This window comes from Saccoglossus kowalevskii, chromosome 22 (assembly GCF_978046115.1).
Source record: "Saccoglossus kowalevskii chromosome 22, keSacKowa6.1, whole genome shotgun sequence".
In the NCBI taxonomy this organism is placed as follows: Eukaryota; Metazoa; Hemichordata; class Enteropneusta; family Harrimaniidae; genus Saccoglossus; species Saccoglossus kowalevskii.
The window spans coordinates 8,887,808-8,896,803 of record NC_140662.1 but is presented as its reverse complement, the minus strand read 5'-3'; the positions used below and the strand labels follow the sequence as shown (position 1 = coordinate 8,896,803).

At 37.5% G+C, this 8,996-nt stretch overlaps 1 long non-coding RNA gene across 2 annotated transcripts; it reads right to left on the bottom strand.

Moving 5' to 3' along the window:
* Positions 1-4,186: 4,186 nt before the first annotated feature.
* Positions 4,187-8,222, bottom strand: LOC144344957 (uncharacterized). 2 transcript variants are annotated; one of them, XR_013419298.1, is made up of 2 exons: positions 8,175-8,222; positions 4,187-4,306 (listed from the first exon to the last, which is right to left on the bottom strand). It is a non-coding gene; the product is annotated as an uncharacterized LOC144344957 (long non-coding RNA). The 2 variants fall into 2 exon arrangements; XR_013419299.1 differs by lacking the exon at positions 8,175-8,222 and adding an exon at positions 4,840-4,937.
* Between the last annotated feature and the right edge of the window lie 774 nt (positions 8,223-8,996).

Below are 8,996 nucleotides of genomic sequence, written 5' to 3'. Positions count from 1 at the left end.
CACTACATAACATGGTAAATGCACTACACAACAATGTAAATGCACTACATAACATGGTAAATGCACTACATAACAATGTAAATGCACTACATAACATGGTAAATGCACTACATAACATGGTAAATGCACTACATAACATGGTAAATGCACTACATAACATGGTAAATGCACTACACAACAATGTAAATGCACTACATAACATGGTAAATGCACTACATAACATGGTAAATGCACTACACAACAATGTAAATGCACTACACAACATGGTAAATGCACTACACAACATGGTAAATGCACTACACAACATGGTAAATGCACTACATAACATGGTAAATGCACTACACAACATGGTAAATGCACTACATAACATGGTAAATGCACTACATAACATGGTAAATGCACTACACAACATGGTAAATGCACTACATAACATGGTAAATGCACTACACAACAATGTAAATGCACTACATAACATGGTAAATGCACTACATAACATGGTAAATGCACTACACAACAATGTAAATGCACTACATAACATGGCAAATGCACTACATAACAAGGTAAATGCACTACACAACATGGTAAATGCACTGCACAACAATGTAAATGCACTACATAGCATGGTAAATGCACTACACAACATGGTAAATGCACTACATAACATTGCAAATGCACTACTTAACATGGTAAATGCACTACACAACATGGTAAATGCACTACACAACAATGTAAATGCACTACATAACATGGTAAATGCACTACACAACATAGTAAATGCACTACATAACATGGTAAATGCACTACATATCATGGTAAATGCGCTACATAACATTGCAAATGCACTACACAACATGGTAAATGCACTACACGACAATGTAAATGCACTACACAACAATGTAAATGCACCACATAACATGGTACATGCACTACACAACATGGTAAATGCACTACATAACATGGTAAATGCACTACAAAACATGGTAAATGCACTACATAACATGGTAAATGCACTACACAACATGGTAAATGCACTACATAACATGGTAAATGCACTACATAACATGGTAAATGCACTACACAACATGGTAAATGCACTACACAACAATGTAAATGCACTACATAACATGGTAAATGCACTACACAACAATGTAAATGCACTACATAACATGGTAAATGCACTACATATCATGATAAATGCACTACATAACATTGCAAATGCACTACACAACATGGTAAATGCACTACATAACATGGTAAATGCACTACACGACAATGTAAATGCACTACACAACAATGTAAATGCACCACATAACATGGTACATGCACTACACAACATGGTAAATGCACTACATAACATGGTAAATGCACTACACAACATGGTAAATGCACTACATAACATGGTAAATGCACTACACAACATGGTAAATGCACTACATAACATGGTAAATGCACTACATAACATGGTAAATGCACTACACAACATGGTAAATGCACTACACAACATGGTAAATGCACTACACAACAATGTAAATGCACTACACAACAATGTAAATGCACTACACAACATGGTAAATGCACTACACAACATGGTAAATGCACCACATAATATGGTAAATGCACTACACAACATGGTAAATGCACCACATAACATTGTAAATGCACTACACAACATAATATTTTACGACTTAAGATAGCTGTGGCTTTCCATAGTCCTGGGCAGTCGAGAGTCCAGTCTTGGGCGAGTCTTGGTTCAGCCTTGCGAGAGTCTTGGGGACTTTTCCCCAGGGCGCTGTGTCTTATAGAGTGCTCCAAAAGATCGACTAAGACGAGAGCTGAAACGTATTTCGTTGTGTGTGTCTTATTTGACTGTAAAGTTAAAGTGACTTTCCCGATCCCGTACCTCAAGGGGACGAGATAGAGAGACGAGACGAGATTCACCCTTGACAAGTGTGGAGACCCCGAGAATAGAGATTTACCCCTGATAGAATCATGAATTATATTGACATGATTTCTCAACTTGTCGTTTATTGGAGAAGGCGACACTGTTATCAGGGGTAAATTCTCTTTCTCTCGGGGTTCTCCACACTTGCCAGGGGGGGAACTCGTCTCGTCTCTCTATCTCGTCCCCTTGAGGTACGGGATCGGGAAAGTCACTTTAACTTTACAGTCAAATAAGACACACACAACGAAATACGTTTCAACTCTCGTCTCAGTCGATCTTTTGGAGCACTCTATAAGACACAGCGCCCTGGGGAAAAGTCCCCAAGACTATCCAAGGCTGAACCAAGACTCGCCCAAGACTGGACTCTCTCAAGGCTCGCCCCTGGACTGGACTCTCTCTCAGACTGGACTCGACTGTCCAAGGCTGCGTCTGTCTTGGAGTATTCGCCAAGACCAACTCAAACTCTCTTTATTCATTTTCAAAACTCTAACCAATTACAAAGCAGTAAAAAGACTCTAAGGCGTAAACTTCAATCATAAAGCCAATCAAACTAAGTACTGAATACGTCATATCTTTTGATTAATCGTTCACTACATTAATAACTACGAATGTCAGAATAGCGACGGTATCTTGTAATTAGTTCCAAACCACTGAGCCAAGTTCCGTCCAAAACTTCAAATAGACCTAAACGATGACAGACATAACACAGCAATTCAGCTAATAATCAGTTAATTAAGTCGGTCAACAGATACGCAAAAACAAATTCATGACACTGTTGTGATGGACAATTGTGGTTTTCATCACGGTAATTTCACCGAACCCGCTCTCCGCGAGATGCTCGATGCCAGACAAGTCACTCTCTTGTTTCAGCCTCCATATAGCCCACAATTTAATACCTGCGAGCTTTGTTTTCGGCATCTAAAACGAGAATTGCAAAGAAATGACGTATTTGCTAATCGGTTCACTGAACTCGCTATTCTGGATGCCCTGAACATGATCACACCAGAACTTTCTAGAGGTTTCTTCCAACATTGCGGATTTTTAATATGGACCGCTATATACTAAGGAAACCTAAACAAAATGAACCTTTTCAGGGCCACTACATCCTCCAAGAGAGATATACCGTTCTATAGTATAATATTTATATTTAAGACACTTAAGACACTGGGCTTCTTTCCCGGTCAGTAATATTTACGAAAATTTGTGTTCACTATTTTATACACTGGCTTGGCAATTCCCATCACCAATTATAATGTCACAGCATTTCGGATATTTTTTCAACAAACCCAAAATCACTCTTGATAATTTTGTTTACTTCACATTTGTACTATGACTACAGAGAAACTACTTATACATTATAACGCCGCGCAAAGCAATTCCAGGCTACGTAAAAACATTCTATGTCCCTTAATGCAATATAGACTCTTCCAACCAGAGTGTACGCGACCACGAGTCGGCGCCAGAGCTTCAAAAGCTAACTGTTTAGTCAAAACCCAAGCAGTTAGCCAATTCGTTAGCGAGTTTGCAATTTGCTGCCCAAATACTTCTTAGACTTGCTGTAATAATAAACAAAACAAGCACACTGAGAGAAATAGGCGTGTGCTAACTTGAGCTTACTTACACTGCCCACATTGAGTCGAGTGGCACCCCCTCTTAAAAATGAGTTGTTCCGAGGAGGTCAAGTAAGATAACGATCTTTAGACGCGTACACCAAAGCAGTCAGCAACTTAGCTGGCAATGTTGCAGTTTTGGTGTTCGGAACAATATGGTGATGACAGTAAAAAATCACGCCGTTCAGTAGAGAGGTTAAAGGGTGGTGGTCGTCGCGCAGTGCGTGTTCGAATTTCACGTAAATAAACAATGTCTGTTACACACGTTGTACACGTCGATATGAGTCCCATATCGAACAGGATGCGGCGCAACGACCGCCGTACTTTAAGATTTCAATACACGCTTAAGATTCGTGGAATGCATACGCATTATCCCAGTACCACAAAGGGCATTTTACTTGCAGGAAAAATAGCACCGCCTTTCAGTGAAACGTAATATGTTATACAGATATAAATATAAAATATGTAAAATACACAACAAATAAAATTATGATAATTGTCTTATTTTATTAGAATAACTTAAAATCATATCAAATTAATGTTAAACATGCATCTCATTATCATGAAACTCAAAATTGTTTCTTGTTTTGTAATTGTTCTAACATTGCCAATCTCTTATTTTTAAAATTAAATCTTTTCATCTTTGTTCTTCCATCTAATGAAGAATTTTCTTTCCACTTTCTACTCCAGTAAATGCTTAGTTACTTTACGTTTCTTGAATGGGGGTGATGTTTGTCTAAGTTACTGTTGTATTCTGCAATTAACAACAAATATAATTTATAGCCATTTTAATATGTCCTTTGAGTCCTCACCAATCGAAATATTTGTTTTCTAACCAATAATATTACCACATCAATTAACAAATACTGCTTTGTTTGTTTGATCTAAACATCAGTAAACAATATTAATAATCACAAATGAACAAACTTAAAATTTGGGGTTAGATTATGAATCCCAGGCGTAATCAAAAGGTAGCTTACTTTCTTACTTCTAAAAGTTGTATTTTAAAAATAATATAAATAGTGATGAAATATGGACAGATCAAACACAATTTCACCTACTTATTTATTTAGATTTATTTTGTATTTGACCCAGAAACAGAATAATCCACAACCGGGAAATACAATAATTTATTATTAATATTTTGCCAAATTGCATCATGGTATGATATCTCTTAAATGTATTAGGTGAACTATATAGCTTTATAGAGTGCATTCCCCACACTGACTATGATAATAGTAGTAAATTAATAGTGCGTTCACAACAATGCCTTGTGTCAATGCTCACCTCAGAGTGTCAAAGTACACCGCTTCAGACCATTTTACAATACCTGGCTACACTGTCTGATTTGGCATAAAAAATCACCGCCACCACTTCTTTTAACATGCCAGTGCTAGATTGCCATATTAAATCTCACAATCTTCTTTATTTAATCCTGAGAATGTATTTATGATTCTTATTTTGAAAGCGAGCAGTGCCTTCAAATCCGACAGATCCAGTTTGAATTTGGAAAATGAGCAGGGCAATCAGATCCAGCAAGAACAGAAACTAAGCCCCTGATCAAAGTTCAAAGGTGCATGGGAACGCGACCTTGTCACATTGTGACACAGTCTCACTATGATTAACCTTCGTGGACGTAGTCCGTCAAAAGCTAGTGCTTTGACTTCAGTCCATCCATTTGTCTGTTCATCCGTCGGTTCATTTCACCGCTCTTTACATCGATACACTCTGTCCAATTTATTGAATTTTCATAGAAAGCAAGCCTGACTAGACCGCTATACACATTGACGCTTCTGAAGATTAGTGTTATGAGCTTGTAAACTATGAGGTTTCTGCAAACACAGGATATGCAAAGTTTAGCAACACCTCCAATAAACTCCAATTGACCACATTTTTCATGACGCTCATAGGTCAGACCATGGACCTACTGGACAAAACCACACGAGTGACCCAAAAATACTTGAATTTTTGAAATCGCACCTGGATTCTTATATTTGTAATGATTCAGATTGCAGTGCAGTTTGTCAGTGAAACGTACCGTAATTACGAGACGTCTCAATGTTGTTGACAATGCGATAACAATGCCACTCTCACTGTGTACATTTTAGCGCTAGATCTAGTACCATTTTACCCCTAGATCTAGTACTATTTCGGATAGTGCTACACACACACATACCTCGACCTGAATTTGATTCAACACTCAAAAAAAAAAATAGTGAGCATATCTCCAGTTTGTTCATCTCTTTAGAAGTTTTCAAAACCCCACGATTCCTACCTATCTTCATTGTTTCTGTATAGAGCAATTTATAGTGGATTTTAAGACCAGACCTTGAGGGTGGTGGTTGATTTGTACGCCAGGTAGTGTCTGAGGATTAAAGTCCAATATCCTTTGTGACAAGCCTAATAGTGTTAACTTTGACACGTTGAGCCTGCCATAGGTTGGATTGAAGCCCAGTACCATGACTTAAAATTGTGCAAATAAAATATGCCATAATTCACATTCCATTACAATTATGCTTAAATGTTTTTGTTACATATTTTTTACAGGTTTTTACACTCACTGTGCACTGATGACCTAGTGATACTGCAACACATCACTGCAGTCACAATGGCTGGAGCACCTGTATCTGCCGAGTCAATCCTGAATGAAGTCAGGGAGGATTTCCTTAGCTGTTCCATTTGTTTCGAATTTTTTAAGAAACCTAGATTTCTACCCTGTCTTCATACATTCTGTGAGAAATGTCTCGTGGATTATAAGGCACAATCTGAAGGTGTTCTACGATGTGCAACATGCAGACTTCAGTGTGACACTCCCATCCAGGGGTTGAAGTCAAATTTCTTCATAGCAAGCTTAATAGACTCTGTCCAGAAACTGAAGCAGCTCAAATCTCACCATCCCATAATATGTGATATGTGTGAAAAGAAACCAGCAATTCACAGGTGTGTGGATTGTTCTCAGTTTTGTTGCACTTCATGTGTTAAAATCCATGAGCGAGTCCCTGCTCTCCGCTCCCATAACATGCTTACAATTGATGAGTACACAGAGTCTAGCGCTCATAGTATTGACTTGTCCAAGGCATTCTGTAGTGATCACAAAGACAGTCATCTAAAGTTCTACTGTGACACTTGTGAGGTACCTATATGCTCAGACTGCACCATAGTCAATCACAGAGTTCCTGAACATGTCCATAGAGACTTGCAGGTGGTTGCAGAGGAATATAAAAGACAACTCAAAAATCTGTTGGAGCAGTTGAAAGCAAAAGAAAAACAACTTGAGATGAAAAAAGCAGCGGCAAAAAACACACCAGATGAAATCCAAACTCATTGTGAGGCAGAGAAAAAGAAAATTACTGATAAAGCAACAGGGGTGATAGAGAAAGTAAGGAGCGACGAGAAGGAGCTCACAGATGCTTTAGATGTAAATGCCAGGAAACAAATAAAAGATGCAGAATTGAATATTGAGGAGATAGAATTTCACCATGCTAACACTGTCAGTACCCAAAATTATCTAGAAATACTGATGCATCATGGGAATGCTGTTCACCTGTTGTCGACTAGACATGAAACAACTAAACATGTTGGTGAAATGATTGCTATGGAAACCAAACATAGCACATTTGGTGTTATTGAATTCCATCAAGGGAGTAACATTGATACACATGGACTGCTTGGTGTGGTCAAATTTGATACCTGTCCACCCAAACATAGTGTCGAAAACATCCCAAGACGAAAACTGAAATGGGAATTTGTCAACAAGCTGATGGTGAAAATGAAAAAACAGTGTGATGTCTTTTTATTGACAAAGATAGCAATAACAGTAGCAATTATTCTTATTGCCATGGTGATTGCACAACCTTACATTGTTGTTGAAGTTGCCTCTCCATTCAAAAGCACTATTGAAAACATCCCAAAACAACTCGTGAAAGGTGAATCTGTCAACCTGATGATCACAATCAGAGATTCTACAGGAAAACGAATTGAAACTCCTCCACATGTAAGTGCGAAAATGACACTTCCTTCGAAATCGATTATGCAAGATATAAACATTGTGAATAACAATAATGGGACTTACTCTGTGACTTTTTCTGGGAAAATGGCAGGGCAACACAAAATTGAAGTGAAGGTTGGATTAACCGATGGACAACATATACGAGGATCACCATTCAATATTGATGTCATCAGTGGATATGTTTTAACAGTTGGAAATTTAAATGATACTTTCGGAATAACCATCAATAAAAATGGTGACTTTGTCACAACAGATGCTAATAGCAACAGAGTAACTATACATGACATACATGGAAAATACAAACAATCGTTTAAATTTACTCATGATCACTTGATTGAACCAAGAGATATTTCAATATCTAATGAAAATCAGTACTTTATTGTAGATGCGTTAAACCAAAAAGTAGTTGTGGTTGATGAAAATGGAAAGTTTATCAGATCATTTGGAAGTTCCATATTAGATGACCCATATGGGATTGCAATTAATTCTGTTACGAAGTACGTGTATGTGACTGATTTGCAGGATGTAACGAGATGTATTAGGAAGTTCACACAAGATGGTAACTATGTCAAGTCATTTGGAAGTCGATCTGGATTACAAGAGTTATACCAACCTGAATTCTTAGCTATCAACAGTGATGGAATAGTGTATGTGGCAGATCAGGTTGACAACCAAATTCTGGTATTCAACAATGATGATGAATTCATGTTTGCCTTCTCTTCCACTCCAATGTCTCGTCCCAGGGGTGTGGCTGTGGATGAAAATGATTTTGTATATGTGAGCAGTTGTTGTAGAGTCAATAAGTATGACAGCAATGGTCAGTTTATTCGTAAGATTGTTGATCTTAGATGGAGTCAACTATTTGGGATTGATGATGATGATGGTGATTATACATGGCGTGAAACATTTTGGTGTTGTGGTGGTTATACACGGAGTGAACTATTTGCTATAGCGGTCAGCATTGATGGTAAAATCGCAGTTGTAGATAACACTAAAAAATGCATTACGGTCTTCGTTGAGTGAAAATATAAATACACACAATGGAACATATTTTAATTGCAGATATAGTTCATCTGTCGTGGATGAAAGTAAAATATTATATGAACTTGCAAAACAAAATCATCGACTATGCCTCTAAATAACACGTTATACATGTAAAAGGTCACTTATTATACAATTTGAAAATTTGTTATAAATAACACTATGAAGTAGAAGTAAACATATCACAAAAGGATATACTCTTCATTTGGAGAATGAATTGTCTTATCATTTGGTTACTGGCATGTGTTGTATAATATTGTCCTGAATTCTGTGTAGCACTTAACACTGCTTTGGGAGTAGTACGGTCTATTGGATATGATTATGACTACTATGAACATTTACAATTTATTGGTCTGTTTGTTTCTGGTGAAAGGCAAAACAAATGCCGCAGTGA